At 40.2% G+C, this 26177-nt stretch overlaps 2 pseudogenes; both read right to left on the bottom strand.

The window, feature by feature from the left end:
• Nucleotides 1–10538: 10538 nt before the first annotated feature.
• On the bottom strand, nucleotides 10539–11619 carry LOC148020993 (uncharacterized; annotated as a pseudogene).
• Nucleotides 11620–13490: 1871 nt separating this feature from the next.
• LOC148020994 (uncharacterized) lies at nucleotides 13491–25257 on the bottom strand (annotated as a pseudogene).
• Nucleotides 25258–26177: the final 920 nt, after the last annotated feature.

The raw sequence follows: 26177 nt of genomic DNA on the forward strand, positions 1-26177 counted from the left end.
TAAGGCTCCTCATGGAAATGCCTATGTTGTCAAGAGTCGCTCTGATTGGGATAATAAGCTTTTCAAAGCCTATACAAATGGAAAAGCAGTAGTAGTTGATTTTACTACAAGTTGGTGTGGACCTTGCAAATTCATGGCTCCTATTTTTGCTGAATTGTCCGAAATGTATTCCCATGTAATGTTCTTGAAAGTAGATGTTGCATAAGCTCTGTTTTGAGCTCTTTTGGAATGAAAGAGCTTGAGTTCCTTTTTCAGAAAATTCAGAATGTTGCTGTTGTTAAAGAAGAGGAAGGAACTGAATTTTTAATGCAGAAAAGAGAGTCTCACAAGAGCTTTCATCTTTGGTTGATCGCATGCATCAACTTCAGAAAACACTTGACAATATTCATCAGTGGAAGGAGGTTTATTTAACTCTTGGAAAGATATCTGATTTTGAACGAAAAGTGTTATTGAGAGGAAGAAGCTTGAATTGCTTTAGTTGCTTGCACTATGGCTTAAGTGGCAAACTGAAGTGGATAAACAAAGTGCTGGAAGCACATCTTCAGGATTTCAGAGTTTCTGTTGACAAGCTGATATGATTGGTAAAACTGCTTTTGACCAAATGTGGATAGGCAAAAGATGACGACGCTCGAGTGATATCTTCTATTCTAGAATTTAACAAGGACTTCTGTGGTTGCGACATTGCTTTCACAAACCCTTCGACAACAGGATGATGGAACCACATATGGATGATCTTGTGGCTGAAGGCGACTTACCTGAGCCTATGATGGAGCAAAAGCTGGACTTAATCATGATGCAATTGGAAGAAGAACAAAGGGCTAGGCAAGCATTGCAAGCGCAACTGGTAAAATTACAAAGAGCGTCTACCGACAAAGAAGAACCTCAAGCTGAAGATCTGATTCGACGTACCATCGACGTCACTCTTGAAGCTCAAACCATTCGCAAGGAATCAAAGATAAGTAAACGAAGTTTCAAATTCCGTACTTTCAATGGCATACGAGAAGGAAAAACTATTCTAGCATTCATTAGTCAGTTTGACGACTATTTCCATGAGGAAACCTATACAGAAAAAGTTAAAATCAAGTGTGTTACTAATCATTTAGTAGACAGAGCATCACTTTGGTGGATTGTAGTACGCAAGAGCATAGATTGTCTTGCTACTTGGGAAGATTTCAAGAAGAAATTCATGCAGAATTTCCTTCCACCGCAATTTCATGAGAAAGCTATCAAGCAATGGGATCTTCTCTAGCAACGGGATCGTGAGCCTATTCCTCAGTATACAGAGCGTTTTTGGAATGCACTCCTCCAGCTACGCATGCTTGAAGACGTACCAGAGGCGACACATAAGCGCAAGTATATGTTTGGACTTCTTGGGCATTACTACGCTGAAGTTAACATGTTCAAGCCTGCTACTCTTGAAGACACCATTTCACTAGCTCACGACACTGAAGATAAGCTACGAGGTAGAGACAGACGACCACAGCAATTCCAAGCCAATGGTAATTATGGATCTAAACAATTCAATTTCAATTTTAGAAGATTTAATCCAGGTCGTTTCTCTTCATCATCTTTCCGCAAAAATTGGGCAAAACCACCTGCATTACCATCCAATGTCAATCAAAACCCTAAGCCTATTCCACAGCCAAATCCAAATGTACCTAGATTTTCCGCCATTGCAAATAATGTAACTAAATCCAAGTGAATAGTATGCTATAAATGTCACCAGCCTGGACATTTAGCAGCAAATTGTCATTTAAAGAAGCCATGCTTCAATCGATCTGTAGAGATAGCAGCAGTGGCGGAGGAAAGCATTGGAGTCTAGCGAGTATTCGATCTATGGATTATATTTTGATAGGCGCCATGCCTATATTTTGTCATGTCTATTGAGGCATCGATTATTTAATATTATTTTGTATGCGCCCATGCGCACGAATATGTTATTTCTATTTGGACATTGTATTGGGTGTGCCAGACTTTTTGGGCACCGTCCATTAGCTTTATTCCCATTTTTTGTAAAAGCAATCTCAAAAGCTAAAAACTTGATATATTTTTGTAAATTGGGCTATTATTGAGCATGAAGATGGAATATACATAAAATACATGCTTTGTGAAGCGCTCACACAAGGCATGGGGAGAGATTGCACCCAATTGGTCTCTTGCTCTTGTCGTTCATGCTTTTTATCTTGTAACTTGTGCAAAAAGTAGAGTTCATTGTTCTTGGGGACCTTTCGGGATTCACTACGTGAGCATACAGCGACCGATCTGCGCACCACAACTTTGGTAATTACAAGCAATTATGTTTGTTGATGAGAATCTCTGTATTATTTTTGGAAGCGACCAACAGCATAGGCACACACAACACATATAAGATACTAGTTATTGAGTGTGAAAACCAAGTCCAGAAATAGTCACGAGAACAATATCGGTCATTCATTATACCATACAAAGTCTACCGCATTCCCTTCAAAGTTATACAACCTCCAGAGATATGGAATGAGAATTTCCTGGAGGTAGTCATCTTGTGGATTAGCATTGAAACCCTGTATTACAAGTGTACTTCTTGTGGGATTGTATTTGCCCTTCTCACGATGTTCATCTAGCAATATAGTATTGCATGGATCCACTATATGTGGAATATGCAGAAAAGGTTTTGTATACATCTCAACAAAAGGTAGATGGGGATGTTGGTACTCTAGGTCCTCATAGCAGTATGAGCGATCCAGTAGAAATTCGAAGTAGGAGAAATCTACTCCAGCAAACTACATGACATTAATTACACTTTGGAGGTCTCTAACTTTCATTGAGGACCATAGAACTACCTTAAAGAATCTGAACAAGAAGTGCAAGAATTGTCTAAGACTAGGCCGCAACATGATGTAATGTCCCACAATAAAATAATGGTTCACTGGTGTAGGTTGGAAAGGGCGTGGTTGCCTCCGCAAGAGGACCCCATTCACATCTAATATAAGCAGTCTCTCTACATAAACATAACAGGAAACTTCATAAATAACACAACTGCATACATGAAACTTGAGAGTAACAATATATTATAGAGCTAGAAAGTGATAAGAAACTGTGCAACTCCATGAGACACAACCCCACAACAAGAAATTGTACAACTACAAAAGAAGTAGAAATTTACAACAAATTGTACAACTCCATAGAAACCTAAAATTTACAAGAAATTGCAAAACTCCATAGTCAAAATGGATTTTGCTCAAGGAACTAGGTTACATTAAGGTTAGATTCGTGAAGGCTCTTCAAGTATGGCATAAGCCTTGTCTGAAAAAACATGTCAGAGGGATTACCATTGAATTCTAAGGGGCATATAAATGTGTTTTGACCATTGCATATGCACTTATCTGGTGTGTCATCAATTAGAAGTGTATTTATAGGGTCATAATCTACATTCAGATTCACAAAGGGCTTTGTGAAAAAGGGCACAAATGGCTTCTTCTTATTGCCTCCTACAATAGCAGTGTATCTATCTTGAGCATATATAAACCTAAACTATGAGGGTGCAATACAAAGATTGTCATGTAACATCCCTACTAAGGGCATAAAATTTTTGGAGGTCATGGAGGACCATAACCCTGCTTGAAACCATTGTAGCACGAAGCACAAGAACTTCGACAGGTGTGGTCGGAGAAGCACTGTTTTGGCTCCCACCGTTCTCTTGGTGGCCTTGGCTGACTGTGTGAAAAGGGAGAAGTCTTGCCTCAATAGTAGCCCGTTGACGTCCAAAATAAGAAGCCTCTATGATAAATACACGTGGAATGGAATGGGTAAAATATGGGAAAAATAACTGAAACATCTTAAAAACTCAAACGAATAAGTGATTCTCACCTGAATAGGGTGCCATGGCACTAGCACAGGGACTCCAACCCCCGAGACTTTGTCCATAGGATCATCCTCAATAGTATTGTCCCCACCACCCTCTGGATCTGCCTTGTCTTCATCAACATGCTTTTCTTGGTCCCCACCTCCCTGTGCTTCTGTGCTCTGGTGATCTCCATGTACGTTTCCGTCCTTCCCTTTGCTTCCATTGTCCCTGCTACCGTTCCCTGTTGTTTCTCACCCACCCTCTCCCTCCTCCGTGGATCCACCACCCTCTCCCAAATCCGGGTTACAATCACCTTGGTCACCTTCATTAGGATCCTTTTCTTCCTTGTCACCGTCTCCTTTTGTTTCAGCATCCTCCTCTTGCTCCTCACTCTTTGTGTCTTCACCACCGTCTTCATCTTCAGATATGTCCATCTGTGACCCCTACTCTGCTTTTCTCGAAGAGCCTTGGCTCTGTGCAGTCCCCCTCCTGGGCAGTACCTCTTGGACATCTTCATCAGACAAGGGTGAACCTTGCTCCTCCGGTATCTTTCGGGAGGTAGCAATGAGGTTGTGTATCATGCTTGCCCTATATCTCTCAATGTATGCATTGTCATACTCCTCCACAGTTTTCTGCATAGTAGACAGCATGATAAATTTTTCTGTGCGCCTTGACACGATAATGAGTGTCTGACGATCTTGATTGAAAATATGCGCTTCAAAGTGCACTAAAATAAATGCAAGGATGAACGGGCAGTTCATTACCTTGTTTATTAGAGGCATATCTGTGAAGAGCAACTGCAACAAGTATTCGGTGTGGATCGTCACTCTCCACCCGCATGAATAGCTGCCCTTCTATGGAGAGACTTTTACCTCTTTGATATCTGCCCAGTGAAGTTCGGCACTGTCAAAAATGCTCCTGAGGGCCATAAGTAGTCTCTTAATACATCTGGAAAACCGATTTTTGTACACTATCAACATACTGAACAGGCTAAGAATTAAAAAAAGGGAGCGTTCAGGAGAGCAATCAAGTCACCAATAAACTATATTCGGTATACTTACGTTTGAAACTCTATGTGCGTTCCTGGAACATAATTGAGCATCCATACAACTGGCTTGTCGAGCTCGATCAATGCCAGACTCTAGTGACCTCTATTCTCATATGGCAAGATGAGGATTCTCACCTCTGCAGGGTTACAAAATTGAAACCAGGTGTGATAAACAAAGAACGGTGTGTTTGGTGTTCTCATAAGCTGCGATAGTTGTGGATTCCCGATGAATACTTCTTGGTAGCAATCACCCGGAGATGTCTGTTGTATCAACCTGTGCAAGCAAGTACAAAGAGTACATGAAAAGAAATGGAGTTAAGCATTGGCTCTGAAACTAAGTAAAAGACTGAGTTCCTTACATTAAGCATGCATACAGAATGCTATCTGACAAATGCACCTCCTTGTCCTTAAGTATCTGAACATCCCTGATGTCAAGACTCAGTTGTACTTGCCCTCTCTCAAAATCCACAAGTATGTACAGCCCTCCTTTGAGTCCAGCCAGATACTACGAGTTTTCCTTGTCCATTTGGAGGGTGCTATCTTCCTCTATTTCTGGAAAGTTTTTGTTCTAGCTTCCAGCTCTTTTCTCTCTTCTTGTGCCCTCTGCCTTCTTGCCAAGGTCTCCGCTCTGGCTCTTGTGTTGACATCATGTGTAACATCAACTGGTCCCCGTTCCTTAGGCTGCCTCGCAGGAGGGATAAGAAGTATGTCCCTCATTTTTGCGTTCACGAAGTCGCCTGGGTGGAATCTCCATTGCAGCCTCTTCAACGTATCGAGGTCCTTTAGCATGATTGTCCACCTCCTAGAGTGTGCAGCGAGAAGAGCTAGGACATTGAAAATCTCAATAATGAAGTCCTTTGCAACTTCCTGGAGACAAAACAAGGTAGCCCTCTTCCAACGAATCTGCATTCCCCAGTTCTCACAAACCTCTTGTACAACCCTTTGGAAAGGGAGCTTCAGTATGCACAACTCAGTAGATTTTTGGGCTGCTCTACACTCCCTGAGGATGTTAGATTTCTGGCTGACCCTTTTGTACCTATTTTGTTTCAGTATATGTACGAGTTTTCCTTTTCTGCTAGATGCCTTCTCTGCTCCAGCTTTCACTGTGATGCCTGGGCCAGATCTCTCTTTCCTTACCATTGACTCCGTTCTTGCCATTTAGACCTGCACTATGGCGTGGATGTATACATAAAAAAAGGGAGCTTATTTACTGATAACAAATTAAAGTGTGCTTTGATGCGCATAGCATCATCCAAGAGCCCAATGAGACCGTCTGTGCATCAAAGGGTGAAACATTTTTTATGCTAAGTAACTGGGTGCTTTTGCACCCGCCTAATGCCTTATGAGCCTCTGCTTGTGAAAGGGAAATCCTTACTCTAACCTAACCAAATGAGGGTCCTTTGATGCGCATAGTCCCTTATGAAGGCCTTTTACAAGCACCTAAGCATCAAAGGGCTACACGTATTCTAAGCTCAGTAAACGAGTGCCCTTTGTTGACGCAGATAACGCCTTATGCAGCCATGGAGATGCGATTGCACGTCAAAGGGCAAAACTTTTTAAATGCTTGGAAAATGATTGTTTTTAGCGTGCTTAGTGGCTTCTGAAGATCCATGACATGCTGCTACGTGTCAAAGCGAATTGAAACAGAAGAAAATGGTTTGTTTCAAGAATATCTACCTGGTTGCGTACCTGTCCAAGCTAAGGTCGTCTTTGTCGCTCCTTCTCGATCCCTTGCGGTGAGTTTATCTGCTAGGCTCTCTCTTTCTCTTTGTCTCTGTGTGTTTGTGTGTGGCTCTCTCTGTCTCTCTCTATCTATCTCTGTTTGTGTTTTTGTCGCACACTCTCTCTCTCACCCTAGGCATTGTCGATTTTGAAGTGATTCCTGGCAACGTGGAAGCACTGGAACGCAAACGACGCGCTATATCTCTCTGTGTGTCGTGCTATCACTCTGTGTCTATTCCACAACGTTGTAAAAACTTAAACACGGTTCTTTAATGCATGTATGGGGGCTCTTTAACCCACGTGGGAGAATGGTACAGATCCCTTAGAAGATGATTTTCTGCATTTAATGCGGGAGAGTAGGCGCGTGGCCCAAGGGAATCCGAGGGATCCGTAGTAAGATATAGTAAAGGTAGTGAGAGAATGCGCCGCTTTGCATGAGAGAGAGAGAGAGAGAACTAGCGTGCGTTGAGGCATGTTTGTGCCCATTCAAGACACACACAGAGACTGCGTTGGAGAGAGAGAGAGAGAGAGAGAGCAAGCGTTTGAGAGAGACAGAGAGAGAGAAAGAGAGCACGTGCCTTTGACAGAGAGATAGAGAGAGAAAGGGAGACCTCCTGTGTGTGTGTCTTTGTGTTTTTGTGTGCGCAAGCGTTTGTGTGCGATAGAGAGAGAGAGAGGGAGAGAGAGAGAGAGGGAGAGAGAGAGAGAGAGAGAGACAAAGAAAGAGAGAGAGGGTGTGCGTTTCAAGGAGAGAGAGAGAGAGAGAAGGAGAGAGAGAGAGAGAGAGAAAGAAAGAGAGAGAGGGCGTGCATTTCAAAGAGAGAGAAAGAGAGAGAGAGAGTCTCCATCAAAGGTGCATTGAAGGGAGTTTGCTGCAATCATCAGCTTGGTGGACTGGATCATCAACGAGAAAGATGTCTCAAGAAGGTAGGTGGTCGTTCTCTGGTTTTGATACCAATTTATTTGTTTAATAGTATTTGTGCGCTTTGACGCGTAATGGCTATTGCGACAATGTCAAACAAATATATATGCATCAAAGCGCACAAATTTTTGACCCCTTTTTCAAACCTGGCATCCCGCGCACAGATCAACAAGAGTCATAATCTCCTACTCTCTGACGCGCATATGTCCGTATCAAGACTACAAATGTGCTTATATGCGTCAAGGTGCTGAGAATTTTGACCATAGTTTATGTCTGGTCAAACGAGCCATGCACTTTCAAGTCCATAAGGGTCTTGGAATCTTTTCTGTTTCCGTATACGCTTCAAACAGGAAATTCCGTTCTCGCAGGTTTAGGAGGATGTGGGAAGAGGCCATATTTTCTTGACCCTGAGCTTAGCCAAGAGGGGAGGGTTCAGGTGTCTACAAAGGGAAGCCAAGCGGTCACTGCACGTTCATCAAAAAAGCGTGTAGTGGATTTCTTAGCACCATCACCAACAGGTTTGTTTGAGGAGGAGGGAGACTCTGCCCGTGTCATAGAGTGCGCTCAACCTTTACAAGCACTGATGCCTGCTGTGGAGGTATCACCTCTCACTGGAAGCTCACACTACTGTCAAACTCAAGCTGTGATAGGTTTTCATGAATATTCGACCTCCACTCTGTGAAGCTAGTGCTACTTTAAGTCTTGTCTGCCTTTCAGAAAAGAAGACCAAGGGACTGTCCCTCAAACGAAAGGTGGACTTCTCAATGTCCCAACCAGAGCAAGAGCCTGCTCCCAAAAAATCAGCAAAAAGCAAGAAAATGTCTGTAGCCCCCACGCCAATAGATTGTGAAGCGGATTTAATAGACTTCATCAATGAAGCGGGAGCATAGGAGTATTATCCCAATTTAGTAAATATATTCAACACAGTTGTGTCGTATTAGGAAATCATCAGAGAGAACATGCAATATTACACTACTGAATTCAATGATTTTGAAGCCCAAGTAGAGAAAGGATGGGTGACATCAGATCAAAGGGACTCTATTCATCTCCTTGATTGCACAAAGGACAAGAAGAAGAACAACATCCTGTATAAACATTATCTCCTTCTGACAGGCCCTTATAGGCCGTTTTGGTGTCCAATGCACAAGGACTGCAAGCTTGTGTCAGTGGAGATGGGGTTCATCCTATATGTGCATTGTCTATACAAGAATCTTCCCAATACAAATGTTGAGTTATTGTATGAGACAGAAGAGGAGAGAGATGATGAGGGCCCGTATGTGGAAGGAGACATTGAAGGAGTTGGAGTGGAGGAAGAGTTCTCGCCTACTGAGGAAGAGAATGAGACCAAGGCAATAAGTCTCAAAGATATCAAGAATAAAGTTTCAAAGGTTCCACAATACACAGGGAAAGTTGGTGTTGTTGACACTTCACTCCAGCTACGTGCTCTTCCTGAGTTTCAAATTGAGGGAAAGCAGTATCTATTGATCAGCGACATCCAGAAGACGTTCTCTATCAGAGAAGACTTCGCGCTTGCAGCAATTGCAAGGAGCACAGAGGAGGAGGACGAGTTCGTTCCGACGATGATATGGAAGAACTGTCACTAGAGGAGAATTTTGATGCAGGTTAGTGCCTTCTTTTGTGGTTCAACAGGGTGAAAGAAGACACGGAAAGAGGCAGAGTGCCAAGTGAGCGGGAGTTCAGGCAGTTTTAGGAAGTTATGGGCTATGGCAAGTTGCAAGAAAGCACTACTCATTTCCTGGAGGAACGTCAAGGGGAGAGCGTGGGTAGTGTGAACCTTCAGAATGAGAAAACCTTCCTCTATGAGACGAGAAACTGGAGGTGACACTTACTTTGCTTTCATCGTTTGCTTTGATTAGATTATGGTGGAGGTTCTTATTCTTCTCACTATAATTCGGATTTGGTATGTTTGGTTTATTGCAAAGGTTGTTTGGAGAAGTAGATGAGTTTCTAATTAGGCACAGAAGAGAGTTCCATGGACGCAATGCAGCTCTAAGGCACTACCTAAAGGGGCTTGCAAAATCAAAGGTTTTAGTGCACCACAACAACCTCAGTGATGAAGATGTTGTGGCCACATTTTTCTTCAAAACACTCTCCCGGTTTCTTAGTGGACAGACTATCCCTAGCACCTACGAGAAGGTAATTTTGGTAGAGAAGTTCACAGCCATGGATGTCTTTGGCTACTTGCCTGCGTCCCGATGCTCGAGAAGGGGCTATTTTAGTGCCTATGTAGGGATTGCATTAGCATTAGGAATAGAAGACAGTGAGCACTTGGAACCCTATGGAAAGAACCAGTTAATATGACTCAAAAGAAAACAATACCAACTTTTACTAGAATATAGACCAACTGAGGGGAAAAAATATGTATGATGTATTCCGTAACATTTCATTACACATTGTTAATACAGTCCATTGCTTTGTAAGTGGCTTTTTGGTTACAATATGTTCACTGCATCTAACTACAATTCCTTCACCCATCCATGGTTAATAAATTGGCGTTCCTGTCTCCATCTTTGTTGTGATTGAAGAGCATTTGAGTTTCTGAATGCTTGAATCTTCTTCTCCCTTTTTGATTGAACTTCCCTCAAAGCGTACACAATCTTTGATGAACGTAGAGTCTCTTCTTTGTGAAGCTATTGCATTATTCATTTGTAGAACCACTGGAAGAGTTCACGAAGGCTATTTCCTTTATGATTGCCACCACCATGTTGAGTATGTCTGAAGTATGTATTGCCTGCCATATAATGCAACTTTTCCATTTCCTGAGTGCTCCATATGCTTGGATCACCGTACTTTTGAATAAAGAATGGTAGATGATTATAGATGATGTGCTGACATACAACAATATCATATGTTTTAGAATTATATCCTGAGACGCAAAATGATGTAGGCCAGATTTTGAAGCTTACCATGTAATGTGTTATGTTGTTTTCTGTCCAGGATGCAGTAAATTGTTTTCTGAATATTTGAAGGTGTGTTTGAAAAACCTTGATGTCCAGAGTCGACTAATAGGACTCCTTGTCGCACATCTTGAAGATGTTGTCCACTACATGCCATACCTCCTCCTTTGCATTTCTGGATGCAGCCTCATGGTCCTTAACTGCAATGTGTAGTTTCCTCCATTGCTCGTACTCTATCCTGCTGACATGGTTGGATGCACACTTTTTAATTGTGTTGTTGATTGGTCTCAATAGAAACTGCCTTGCCTTCACTCCACCTATAGAAACCTTTCTAGGAAGATCTTTTTCATTGGTGGAGAGCTTCTGGTCTTGCTCAATTTGAACATTTCCTCCATGAAGTTGCATATTGGATAATATCTTCTCAATAGCAACAATGCCATCACGGTGTTCAGACTGATTTCTGATTTTCCATACAAACCCAATGTATAGGTTGATTAGTTTCTCTATGACACGACATAGAGCGTGCATAGTACAAATGTGCACATTTGTCAATGGTATATCAAAAACATGTCGGAAGCTCTTATCCAACAATTGCTGGTCAGGTGGCTTTGTCCACCAGCCGTGATCAAGGGTTTTTGCAGGCTCCATGCAGTATAGGCATGGTAAGGTCAAGGCTCCTCGATTGCAATTGTATAAGCATTTTAATGTCTTTAAATTAGAGGCCGTGTGCCAAACAACTTGAATGGTGCCTCTGTCTCCAATAGTAAGAGTCCTTTGCTCTCGTATCTTCCCACTAATAAGATCAGTAATGGGAGTTTGTCAGAAGACCCATTCCAAGACATCATGGTCCTCAGTTAAAACCTACACCAAATAAAAATAATACATCTATTAGATTGAGTGTATAAACCACACTGTATTCACAAGAAAATGATGTGACAGTACATACAAGAAAGCAACCGAGCCACCATAGATTCATTTCTGATTGTACTGAGAAGTATAGTGGATCATCCTTGGGCAATTTTTCCATTGCTCTATCCATCAATGTTATGGCTACTCTTTCCATCTTCTTATCATTCAGGATCTCACACTTATCCATCTTCAGAACAAAGTTGAGAAAACCATTTGTTTCAGCATGTGTGATATTGTAAAACTCAACCATCCTTCTCTGCAACAACTCCAACTCCATGAAGATGCTGTTGTGTTCATCATATTTGACAGTGCCTCATTTTCCTTTGTATTCATTTGTAATGTGGTACGAGGATCCAACATAGTCGTTTTGCTTCTGCATGCGTGCATATATGTCACACAGGCGATCGGATGCACGCAAGGCACTCAAGAGTGGGGCTGCAAAGCCCGAGTGGTTAGACGCGGACAACTGGTGTCGATTGAGGGAGGAGGCTACAAATTCTCCAGGACGTTGGAGTCACTAGCGCGAGGCGGCGAGGGCACGACTCGAGGCCGGAGTGGTCCATCATCTTGGGAGTGGTGGCCATAGGACATATTTGGAGGACTTTGCAAGTTTTTCTTTTGTTTTGCTTGTTTATTTTTTTGCAATATCCTTTGTGCTGACAATCATGTTTCTAACAATTAGTATTTTGTTTTGTTTGCAGCACTCCATTACAAATCGCGATCCGATCGACCTTGAGACTCGATATGCAGAGAGGCACGGTCTCACTGCATTGATTGACCGATTGTATAGACGTGGCAGCCCTGTAAGTCACTCATCTTTCTTGTCCGTAGTTACCATGTTTAGTTAGAATGCATTATTGTATGGTGGACTAATGTGTTGTTGTTTCTTTTTTTGCAGAGTCCGTTCGATGCTTCTTTGCGGCGAGATGAGCTTTCGGATGGCGAGGATATGTAGCTCGCCCTTGGATCCCTAGAGCTCACACCCCTTTCTTTTTTGGTCGCCTGATCTGTGTAGACATTTTCTATGTATTAGTGATATCTTGTCATGATTGTACCAATCACTTTCATTATGCGATCATGTATTTATTTCATGTATCAGTATTATGATTTCAGTATACTTTGTTTTTGTTTGCACGAGCATTGTACATAGTGCAGAAACTATTTTGTATGGCCCAAATAAAGTACATAGTGCTATATGTGGCAGGGTAGCTTGTTGCCTTGCCACAATTTTTTTTACCCCTGTTACCGTCGCTATTAGCATCACGAATTTACTGCTCGCGTCGTTATTAGTGTCATTATTATCCTCGTAGTTTGCGATGCTGATACCGACGCCAATAACGACGTTGATACCGACGCTGATACCGACTGTTCTATGATGTCGCCAATAATGACGCTTTTTGCAACGACGGGGGAAAATTTTGTTATTTACATTTTCTTTTCTTTTAACGTCGGTATAAGGCCTATATCTTGTAGTGAATCTCTGTCGGTATAAGCAAGTCATAGACTTTGTCATCATATAAGGAAGAAGTGATGTTGTGGAACAACAATACACAATCTTAGATTCCAAGGCTTCACAAATCCATTGCCAAGTGCAAGCTTTAGACATGTCGTCAAGCACTTCTTTTTTCTAGAAAAGAATTTTGTTTGCTTCTCATATCCAATCATAAAACTTAGCCTTTCACCGTCACCTACATATTGCATAAACTGATAACGATCACCTTCAATAAGAAGCAATACCACCATAATCTGCTTAATATCAGAGTCACCCTCTTGCTATCCTCATTTGATAATCAATTATCACACTGATCAAAAATAAAAATCAGCCACCCTGGACTACTAGTGATCCAAACAGCTCAGTACCTCTGAAGAGTGAGATTGTTGATGATTTTGATTGCTTTCATGTGGGCGCCAAGAGTGCTGATGGTGCGCTAATCATAGTGTTTGCTTTTGTGTACTAGCTATTCTCCATGACGAGAGGCAATCTCAACCAGGTGGAGCGATCAATGAAAGATCGTTCGACACTATTGTCATCCTCGGAAGCAGGCCAGATTGAAGACAATGACGCGCGGTCATTACTGACGAGAGAGGACGCATCATCAAGTGCAACGTTGAGCAAACCGATGTTAATTCATATATTTGTCGTTTACTCTAGTTCTTCGTGGTCTCATCATTGCAGTCGTCCTCCGATCCTCCGTCACAATAGACTTTGTCAATGATCTCCCTTCTTTGCATCACCTTCTTCGTCAGATTCTTCTTTTTGTTGTCTTCACTGTAGCCTCGTCCTTCTTCACCTTTGTCCCTCTTTCTACAGCAGCATCACTGCTCATGAATCTGACGTCTTCTCGTCCTCCATCTTCTATTGCGTCACCTTCCATCGTGGCTCGATCCTTCAACTTCGTTGTTGTTTCTCCGACCTTACTTGTCTATGTGCAGCACTCGCTCCTCCCCTTCCGTAGGCTTTTTTATATTCGGCAGCCTTCAACAACTCCTCCAAACATCCTCCTCTTTATTTCAACGATCCTAATTTGGTGTACGAAGCACGTTGCTTTTCTTTTCAAAAAAGCTTTGATATTTGACGTCAATGATGATGTCTTGTTACATTCTTTTCATAACAACAAAAGCTCCCTTTAATAATTAATGGTGTGTTTTAAAGTACATGCCTACGTCATCCTACATATGATCTAGAATAATGCCTTTTACTAGTCAAGCCACTTGCCCTTGTGATTAACAAATTCCACCTATCATTGCCACAATAATTTCCATTATTTCACATTCTGCTCATTTCTCTCTCTTTCTTTGTGTTAATGCATCCGATGAATGCTAACAAACTTTGCTTTGATTTGTTCAAAAGAAAAGACACAAATGCCTTTTTTTTAATCCATGCTAGAAACGTGAATTGTTTTAATTCCATGATATCATATTTTTGAAGTAACTATTGAAATGGTAATTGGTAAACTTAAAGTTGAAACTCAAAGCCATCTCCATACACTTAAAGTATTCTTTTTGATCCAATAGTTATCCATTCTCTTCTTCATCTTCATCGTCCAACACCTCTTTTGTGGCGATCTTCTCAATCCACAAAGAAATGAGGTGGTTGATCAAGTCTTTCAACCTCCTCTCATCAAGATTTTTCCCCCTTCTTCTTCTTTGACAGAAATCTTTTAGCCTCATCAAAGACACGCAGATACAATTGAAAGAATCATTCAACCTCACCCAATGTATATCATCGTTGCAACTTATAGAAATCCAAATAGAGCATTGCAGAATATTTCTCTCATCTCAGTGAGAGTGCTTTAATCAACTTCCATATCTCATACAAGAATTTCCATCACATTGTATTAAGCCATCCCTTGTATATTTCCACTTATTCATTATGCCTTCTTTCATAAACTCCATTATGAAGTACACACCCTTGGAGTCTTTATACATTCTCTTTGTATGAACCTGTTTTTCATGCAATTTGTGCTAGCAAGATTATGCTACGTAACCAAACTTCATGCCCAAACACTCATGTAATTTGCATTTAGAATCCATGCTTATGCAATCAATCAAGCGATGTTTCCACACAAAATTTATGAATGCATTGAAGAAATTGTGCCTAGCCTAACTATATGTGGTCGTGCATCATGCAGATGCAAACACAAAAGATACACAAAACAAAAAATAAACTTGAAATTACGCTAACTTAAGAGTCCAAAAGCTTGACAAAAAATTCTGCCCTCATGTTCACATTAGTAGACATGCAACGTCACGACAACGACCTAAGCTGTAGGCTAGTTGATCATTTTCTTGGGAAATTATTTGGTAAAGACACATATCTCTTGGATTACGTTCAAAATGAAAGAGTGGAGCTTGTCTTGTGTGCACTTTATGTTGGAGCTACGCATCTTGGGGCCAATCCCCGAGGTGTAGGAGAGTTGCAGTGGAGCTGCGGCAATTAACCAAGAGGTGCTTCCTTATGTTTGTGCTACGAGCTACCATACCAATATGTTATGGGATCTCCCTCTAAGAAGAAGGAATGGTAAACGTTAGCCTATGACTTAATACAAACATAGAATCAACATTAGCATTTAGTATAGAGCGAGTCTCAAATGCTCCTGGCCCGCGAGGCCGTACGATGGGGTTGTCTCTTGTGTGCATGAGGTCTGACTAGTACCATAGCGAGTGTCGGCCCATTTTAGGTTCCATCACTTTGACTCCCCCTTCCTCGCTATTGTCCTCTATTTTCTTGTGCATCAAAACTTTAACCACAACCACTAGCTCTATCATAATCTCTTCTTTTGCTAGTAGAGTGAAACATCTTTTTAGACTTGTTCTTTATTTAAGAAGAAAAGAAATCCAAGTGAAGATTCTTCTCCTCAAGTATCAACATAGAAATCATGTTTTCAAAATTAGGGATATAATCCCTCATAAATATATATGACTTGAAGCTCTTGTATTCATCTCCAAGTCCATCTAAGCATGCATACACATAATCATGATCATGAACTACCACATTGATAGATCTAAGAGCTTTTACAATACGCTTGATCTTTAAGGCATAATCATTAATGGACAAATTTTCTCTTTTCACTTGGTTTTAGTTGGGTTTCATCTGTGACTTGATTTGTATCCTTTTGGCCTTTGTGTTTACTTTGAATAACCTTGTCAGATTCTTCCATGCAATACTAGGAGTATCAAATTCCTACAAATATCCTATCATGCTATCTGTGATATTGATAGACAATCTCGGGTAAGTTACTCATGAATATATATGTCCATCACGTAAGTTCAAAAAATGTATTTTTAAAATACAATTTTATACATAGATAAGGGTGTAATATAAAGGTGTTATTTACACATTGAATAGAAAAGGGTTATCTTTTATTTCCAAAAAAATCAAAGATAAGCATATTTATAAATAGGCATTAAACACATGTGCTATAGAGGATATACATATAGTAACTTCCCTAAGTAAACAATCAATATATGACTTTACTCTATGTCAAGTCTCATTTTTTTCTAAGTCTTTACGTATTCTCACTACAAGAGAAAGGCCCTATAGACGCGCACTGTACATGCAAAAAAGCGGGCACGTTTATAAGCGCGTGTATCAGCGCGTCTATTCACACTAGTATAAAAAACGTCTATATATCCGCATTGATAAACGCGCTTATAGATGCGAAAATAAACGCACATATTTTTCATTTCTCATAAAGTCCTTGAATATGACCAAACCTCTTAACAACTAGTATTTGATTGAATAGGGCATGATTGGATGTATATACGACATAATTACACCTAGATCATACGCTAGGACATGATATACACGTATAGAATCATACGGACATGATATACATGTATATACGACATGATATACATATATAGGGCATATACATGCATAGGACATGATATACATTACCAACTTTACTTCTTTCTGAGTATTACAAATATACATCCAATCATTCAAAGCTAATTATATATATGTGATTTCATGCCCTATATACATCCAATCATGCCCTATACAAATGTGATTGGATAGGGCATGATGATTTGATGTATGTATAGATCAAAGGTTGACTTGTGCATTTGCTATATATATATATATATATATATATATATATATATATAGATATAGAGAGAGAGAGAGAGAGAGAGAGAGAGAGAACTGATCAATACACTCACATGTCTCATTTGTTGTGCACTTAACCTAGCCATGCATGCCAATTCATAGCATGAGTAGATTGATGTAAATCAGTTGGCTTGTGCATGTGCAAGCTATTCTAATATATATATATATATATATATAGATATAGAGAGAGAGAGAGAGAGAGAGAGAGAGAGAGAGAGAGAGAGAGAGAACTGATCAATACACTCACATGTCTCATTTGTTGTGCACTTAACCTAGCCATGCATGCCAATTCATAGCATGAGTAGATTGATGTAAATCAGTTGGCTTGTGCATGTGCAAGCTATTCTAATCATGTCAAGGTGCACTTATAGCTCACATATAATTTTAGATAAGGTGGATCACATGTAGCCAATGTGCACATGTCCTCTTTTCATCATCTTTAGCCAGCGTGTCCACTTGTTGGTGACTAAAATAGATCACTGTAAGGATACTTTGCAATACCAACAAGCCAACTACAAATCTCTTATCTATGAAATGTATAAGTAAATTAACTTGGTTAATTTGATGAGGCCAAGTTTTCCTTCCATGGACAGTGTGGTTGGCTATATTCTACTTCAAGGTTATAGGAACTTACAGAAGTCAATGGAGCATCCTAAAAATGACGATACTTTAATTACTATATCAAGTCACTTCATGTACATATCTTTGATTGATTGATGGATAATATGCATATCTCTATCTCTTTCGTATACACGTTCATTGCATTATCTCTCTCTAGCTAAAAACCATTCGTGCTTTATCCACCTATTGATACTTGCATGCAATTGTAAGTGGGATGGTCTAGTAAGTCACTACATATGTGCCAATTGGCTTGCCAATGTATTATCTCTTATCCTCAAGCTTTGTTATATATGTCACCAAATAGGTCAATTGATTCCCTAAATGCATGCATTGATTCCCTAAATTTTTCCTGCGCGTCTGTTAGCACGTGTAATAGGCATTATCTACGCATATACACGCGCAATTACACGCGCTTACAGACGCGCCACGCAGGTATAGAAAAATTTAAAAAAAGTTGTGGCTTTCTTTTCAAACCTATGATTTCCTGCGTTTTTTGCGTGTTTTCTACAGTTCGAGCTCGACATCACTACTTGTGTCTATCTATCACTTCATGAAGATAAAGAGGCGAGGAAATAAGAGTAAAAAGAGGACATGGGGAAAGAAGAGCCAAAGAGTAAAGAACAAGAGCCAAACAGCAAGGAAAAGAAGAAGATTCAAGCAACATACCAAGGGAAGGGAGAAGGAGGACAAGGAGCTTGCAACCTAGCCGCCACCCGTTGGAACAAGCAAAGAAGGTGAGTTCTTCTTCTCTCTCTCAATCTTGTTTGCTTTCTCTGTTTGTTTGTCTCTCTCTTCTCTCTCTTCATATGCTGGATCCTGTCATCTATGGAGGTTTTTTTGCACGTTTTTTAAGCAAGTTTGAAAAGAAATGGTCCGACTGTGCACGTCTGTGAGTGCATCCAGATGACAGTGTAGACGCAGGTATAGACGTGGAAATAGACGCACTGACAAACGCCCACAGAGACACAGATATAAACGCGCACAGAGACGCAGATATAGATGCAGCATGTAATATGTTTTATCTGCATAGGGTAATATGATTTTTCTTGTGTAGATGTGGAATCCTGGATCCTCTAGCACCCCATTCAACAAGGAGCAATTCATGGGGGAGATGACCAATTATCTTGGTCGCCCTCCTACTACAAAGGAGATTTTCAGTGTGATGTCTAGGACACCTATCACATCTTTGCCTACACAGGGATCAGCTGAGGTACATGGATCGGCCGAAGCACGTGCATCTACAGAAGCACGTGTATCGAGTGAGGTAGAGGGTAGTGCATGTCGAGGGAGGAGGGAGAGTCGTGCGGGAGGACGAGGAGGTCGAGGGCTTTGTGGGGGTTGCCTAGGTGGTGGCTCTCGATCACCCTCATCGGAAAATGAGAGAGGTGAGCCTCCACAAATGTACTACTCTGTCACTGATGTTGGTGGTATCTTGCATGACTTTGAGGGGAGGGAAGTGATAGCCTACTTGAGGAGTGTCGTGCATGCCACATACAAAGATTGCATGATTCCCTTCAAGCACCAAAAAAATGGTTTGTGGCAAGAGGTGCTGCAGGAAGTACATAGAAGGTACCCTAATCCCGAGAATTCACGATTCTCAAATGATTGGGGACGGTCAAAGGTGAGAGACGCGCTTTATAACAAGAGGTCTCACCTTATGATGTGCACCAAGGAGTCATTGTGGAGACAAGAGCAGGGGTGCCCTGGATATGGCCAACCACCCAATTGCCACCGCAAGGAGTGGAAAGAGGCCAAGAAGAGAGCATCGGAGAAAATGACAAGTCGCCAACATGCAGAGGCGCGACGTATCCAGATGGCAACCATGGGATCGTCTCATTATGGATCAAGTGGCAGGGAGTCATGGGAGGCTGAGTTTTTAAGTATTATTTGATTTCATTTTTTAAATTAAATTTTGTAATTTGTTTTGCTTCATTATGTAGTGTGTTTTAATACGTTGTATGTTTAAATTGTTTTGTAATATCATATTGTTGGTAGGATGCCTACTCCTAGAGAGGTAGGCTACCATCGAGGTCATAACCGGGCATCCACTTGGCAGCATTTCTACGAGGAGGGACTCATCACGAAGGAGCAAGATAATCGCGCCATGAGGATTTCACCACCAGAAAAGATATGTTTTATTTTTTACATGAAAAGTATAGATAACTCTAATTTTTTGTTTGTAATGGTAATTATATACCTTAATCCTTTGTGTAGGCGAACCTTGATGCAGTTGAGGATAGTGAAGGGGGGACTAGTAGCCCCGGTGGTGGCAACGGCAGTGGCACAGGCAGCGGTGGTGGTAGCGATAATGATGCCTCTTCTAAGGAGATATAGAGGAGCCCCATGCATGCATGCCTCCCCTTGGCTTGTAATTTTCATTTTTGATATGTATTACTTTTAGCTAGTGCTTGCAACCATGACATCACAAGCACTAGAACTCATAATGTAAAAATGTTTCATCTATATATATGAAATTTCGTGTTCTACATACATTGTTTTGTTTTCAGTATCCAATCTTCGAAATAATCTTTCTCTGTTTTCCCTAAGCATAGAATTTGATGTTGATTGGGGGAAAAAAAACTAGAGAGCATCTCTGGTTTTTTTTTCATACCTCTGTTTTGCGCGTCTATCAGCACGTCTAAATTGCAAGATAAATGCGCGTCTATTCTTGTCAAAAACTTGCAGAGTAAACGCGTTTTTAGACGCATAGATACACGCGTGTATAGATGCACAATATGAATATATCCACTTTTTTATAGATACGATTATATATTTACGTAGTGCATTAATACGCGCGTCTATTTGTGCGTCTACATGGGCATGTAACTCTGACTATAAGCGCGCTTTTAGACGCGATACAGTGTCGTCGCGTTAAGAGTTGAAGGTCTACCACCGGGGCTTTTAGTGCAGAAGAAGAGTTTAGGATTCAAGATTTAGAAAGGAAAGATGGATTAGGTTTTAATAAGATTTGGGGTTTAGAATTGATTAAGGTACGGAAGAGGAATTCAAACCTTCTCACTTTGTACATAGCATACATGAACAGAAGGAATAAGACTAACTTGATTACATCAAATCTTTAGGATACATACATCATTTCATAAAGGATATTTTCAGATTCCCATTTCATTTATGAATGTCAAATGCAAGCTCTAATGGTTTTTATTTCATGTACATAGATAGATTTCAATCCTTTGGGTCAAGTATATTGTTGATAGAATCAAATGCATCCAAGATTTGGGCCAAAGATACATGAAATGAATGGAAAAAGTATAATTTTAGCTTCAGCCCTATTTTAAAACAGAAAATTCCAGCCCATAATCAAGTTCAAAATGAGTGCATGAACTCAAGAAGAAGCGCTTTTGATCATCTATGAACAATGTCCTGAAGAAAAGAGGTCATTTTCCTCCATTGCAACCATAAAAAACCCATGTTTGCTCATAAAAATAGATCAAAACAGTGGGCTGCCCTGTTTATGACTGGTTATTTCAGCCCATAACAATCCATAAGTCTTCAATATCCTCACCCTTTGCTTGCCCCAAAGTCACTCAAGTACTTGGGTACAAGTCGGGCTTCATTGGACCAAGAATAAGATAAACAAAATGAGAGAAGTCGTGCATAAGAGCAGGCTGAATACTCTTCTCTCAGATTTCCCCTCTTTTATAGACAGTTTCAGCATGTATTTTCGTCAGACCAAAGAGGCAGAGAAGTGAGCTCTCACCATGTTTACATCTTCAGTAGCTGGGCCTGTTCATCTTCAGTTTGCATGCTCCATTTCATGCATCTCAGCTCCAGCTTTCTTCCAGTTTCCCTCAGACAGTGCAGCCCGCATTTTGCGCCGAAAAATGCAGGCTACTCTCTGCTCAGTCCCTGGTCACTTTTTGACCAGCCTAGGTCACTTGCTGGTCACCTAAGTCAGTTACTTCTGGTTCCATGTGGACCTAGTGGACTTTTGATATTTTTTGACATCATTTTTGGGTTTTGACCATATTTTTGTACTTGAATTAATGTGATTTATCCAGCAGACTGTCAATTACTTCTAGATGTCCAAGTTATAGGTTTCCATAGACTTATTTTTAATAAATGTACATGGTATAAGTGAAAATTATATGCTAAATACAAAAGAACTTGTGTAACTAAGGTGGTTATTGGATAACAATTCCTGAATTTTGTATGCAAATATCTCATATAACTTTCGGTGAAATTCTTCTGTGTTTATAAGAATCCCATGATTTATATCATGGACAGTAAACTCTTTGACATTCACCCCCTCCTAACCTGCACATCCTCTGGCATGTGCCATTTCATAAGATTATAGGTCAAGGAGGGTCTTCTTATTCATCTTCTTTTTCTTCCTGTATGTCTTCAAGTAGAGGACTCATATCTAAGTTATCAAGTTCATAGGTTGAAGATTCTCTTCATTTGAAGAGTTTGATTCGTTTCCCAGCTATTGGAGTCTTTATCATGGTCCCATCCATTTCAGCCAAAGAGTTAGTAGCATTATGATGTACTACTTTTACAATGTATGGTCCAAACCATCGCTTGGCTAAATTCCTATGAGCACTATGTTGATTGTCCAGGCTGCTATCATAAATAAGAACCCAACCATTCTCTTGAATAACTCTTGGACGGAGTCGATGGTTCTTATCAAACCTCTTCTTATTCTTTAATCTTGCTGTTTTTAGCCTTTCAATGGCTATTTTAACATCTTCTGGCCTTCTTTCAAGTTGCCTTATGTGTAAAGACAGCAATTCTTCCATGTTCATGTCTTCATCCCAAGGCAAGATACTCCATGTGACAATGGATTCCTCAATAGGCATAATAGGTGGCTGTCCATACATGAGTTCAACAGGCATATATCCTATTACTGCACTATGGGTTGTTCTATCAGCCCGTAATGGGAATGGTAGATTTTTAGGCCATTCCCTCAACTTTCCTTTGCATGATTTTGCTAAAGCTTTAAGAATTGATTGATGGCCTCTTTCACTCTTACCATTGCCTTCACGATTGTAGGCTGAAGTAAGAGATAACTTAATTCCCAATTGAGCAAAGAAATGGCGAGCTTCATCGGCATCCAATTCTCCTCTATCAGCAGTTACTTTAGCAACACATCCATACCTGCAAAATACTTCTTCAAGTAAAAATCTACAAATAGCATGAGTGGACTTTGTTGTCAAGGCCTTTCCTTCCACTTGATTTGTGAGATCTACTCTAGCAAGTACTAGATATCTCATGTTCCAAATTCCTGTAGGCATGGTTACTAAATCAATAACCCATCTATAGTGAATGGATAAAGGATAGGTAGGCTGAAGCCCATCTCTATGCTTTACCATAGAATACATTTGACAAGCATGACAAAACTCAACAAAATGCTCAATGTCTTTATACATGTGTTGCCACCAAAATTTTTCTTTTATTTTGGCAAAAGTACCCCATATGCCTCTATGACCAGCCAATAGGCTTTCATGGAATTCTTGTATAACTTGTCTTTGTGTCTTTTTGTCACCTAAGACACGAACAGGTGCCCTTCCTTTCTTTTTTGCATGCCTCCAAAGGTAGCAATCTTTAAGAAAAAAACCATAGGCTTTTCTCTTAATTCTCTTGAACTCTTCATGAGTCCATTCTTCCTTCTTTGTCATAGTGCTCAAAAATTGGCCAATTTTTAGCCAATCATTTGCATAATATTCTTCTTTAAAGTGTGAACAAACCATAACAAAACATGGAATATGTTGTTTACTAGCTGACCATTGTCTTTCTTTAGTTGATTCATCCATCCTTGCCGATGTAAAAGTTGTTTTAACAGCTGAGCCTGTTGTTCTTGCTGTAATTTTTGTTGTACCTGCATTAACAACATCATTTATAAATTATGATTCTTCTTCATCCATCATTTCTTCTTCGTCCATATATTTGGCTCGTGAAAGCATGTCAGCAACTGGATTATCTCTACCTGCAATATGTTTCAAATTAGGATTTAAGGATTTAATATAGGCTATCCATCTTAGCATGGCTATGTTAGGAGTGGAATAGTTGGCTATCATGCCCAAGAGTGGAAGGCAATCTGTCTCAACTATAACATGTGCGCCCATGAAGTACTCCCTGTCACATTTTAATGCAGTTACTACTCCCCAAAATCTCTCTTTTAATTTGAGCATACCTTCTTTGTCATTCATTAAGAACCTTTGCTCCAAAGCGGATCACATATATGTTGCCTTCAAGGTCGTCTTGACCAACTGCCCATCCTATTCCAATAGGACTTGTGTCCACTGTGAGTATAATGGGCTGTCCATTAGAGTAGTTAGCCCTCTTTAAAGTGGGGGCTGAAGTCAGCATTTTCTTGAGTTTCCAAATAGCCTGAGTGTATTCTTTTGTCCATAGAAACCTTTGGCCTTTTCTTAGAAGCTGATAAAGACTTTCAGCAACATGGGCAAAATGTGGTATCTAAATAAGGTAGAAGACACATGCACCAAGAAATATTCTTACTTCTGAAACATTTGTATATTCTTCTTGCATCTTGCTGATTGCATTTATTTTAGATGGAGAAGACTTCCGGCCATATGGTCCACACATATGATCGACCACAAGGACTTCTTCAACTCCAAAAACAGATTTAGCTCTTGAAAGAGTAAGATGAACTTCTTCTAATTTAGATAGGATCTGAGCACAATCATTAATATGATCAAAAACAAACTTTCGACATCCAAGTTCATTGAGTTCTTCATTTTTCTCATGAACTTCACATCCTTTGATTGGAACATCATCAAGGAAAGGAAGAGTCAATTGAGGAATATAATCCCTCAATACTTTATGCATGGCATTCATCATGTGAGCTACTGAATTCGTAGCCCCTTGAGGTAGAGTACACATGCAGACTAGGCCAAGCGGCGTCTTCATTGTAGTAATGTCACGGCTTTCCAAAGCAAGCTGAAATTGGTCGTAGCCTGAATATAAGTCTCCCATGGAATAGATTGCCCTACCTGCAAAAGCTTCAGCAAACTCATCCACAATTGGTCCTGATCCAACATTTCTAATAGTGACTTTATTGACGGGTTGTAAATCTTGAATGAATCATAAAGATCCATTCTTCTTTGGTACGGTAAACCATCGGTTGGAATATGGAGCTGAAGATGGCTCCAATATTCGCATTTTTATCTTTTCATTTAAAAGTTCCATTAACTTAGGAAAATGCGCCCTTGGAACCGGAATTGGTTTAAGATTCCAAGGCACATGTGGGACCATAAAAATTACCATTGGTGCCACAATGCTTGGATCCACACAGCCGATTTCATGCGGCTGAAATGAAAAGGCTTTACCATGGTTCTTTAACATCTGCATGAAGATTTGTTTTTCAGCCGGGAAGAGGAAAGAGTCTTCACCAATTTTCAGCTTTTGTAGACTTTCAGCTGTAAATGGGTGACCAATATATTTAGGATCACAAAGGCTTGGTTGTTTAGATACCCTTTCTGCCAATCCTTCACTTTCAGGTGGTAGAGGAGTAGCTACCGGCTTAACCTTCTTATCAACTATTTTATATTTTGTTTCTACTCTTGCTTCATCCTTGTTTGGCTGTCCAAAAGCTTCATAATCTGCAAATTCTTGAATTATGTTATACATATCCAATGTACATACCTGTATGGACTGATTTTTAGCTTGATTTTCTACATGAATAGCTGTATAAATTTCAGCCATTGTATCATTATAATTCAGCCCATAAAATAGTCCTAAAATTTCTTCATCTTTAGATAAAACATCAATTTGCTTCAGCTCTTGCTCCATATGACTCAAATACTTTCTTTTAGCCCTATTCATGGCTGAAAACTGTTTATAACAGGCCACTCCATTGGCTGAAAAAACCTGCAAATCAGCTTTTGGCCTTGCCTCCTTCATATGTGGAGGCAATTTTTTGTGACATGATGCACCACCATAGCCTCCACTTATAGCAGCGCTACCCGAAAACCCTTAAATTCTCGGGCATTAGGAGGAACAGGATGATCTCTCAATCGATCCATATTTCGATGGTGATTAACATAGATAGTTAGGAATTGAACAGTTAGGAATTGAACAGCTTTATCATTATCCTTGCTTCTTATCCGAGCATATGATGAACCATTATCAAGAGCCTTTGTCTCTAAACGAGACTCGAAAATAAATGGTTGTCCAAGAATGATTGGATAACTACAGGAATCTTGAACAAAGAAATGAAATTCATCTTTTACATTACCAATAGTAACTTGTACATAAGGACATGCTGCTTAAAGATCGCCAGAAGAGTTATTGGCTGCCTTCATGCGCCACCGTGGGTCCACATCAATGGGCCATCCACCATTTTCATAGAGACTTCTTGACATAACATTAATTTCTGAACCATGGTCTATAAGGGCAATGCATGGAGTTTCTTTCTCACTAATTTTAACAATAGTTTCAGTAGTCGCCCTTACCCAATGGGTACAGGAATGGTGACTACTTGGAATAAAGTGAGTTTCACTTTCTTCCTACATGTTGTGAAGAAAAGTCTCTTTCTTGTGCATGGGCTGCACTTTAGATTGAGAAGTTTCCACCATTATGGCTTCTTCAGCTTCTGCTTCATAAATATCTTCATCTTTGGCTTC

This window comes from Lygodium microphyllum, chromosome 18 (genome assembly GCF_053477565.2).
Source record: "Lygodium microphyllum isolate KBCC chromosome 18, Lygodium_microphyllum_v1.1.10, whole genome shotgun sequence".
Classification (NCBI taxonomy): Eukaryota; Viridiplantae; Streptophyta; class Polypodiopsida; order Schizaeales; family Lygodiaceae; genus Lygodium; species Lygodium microphyllum.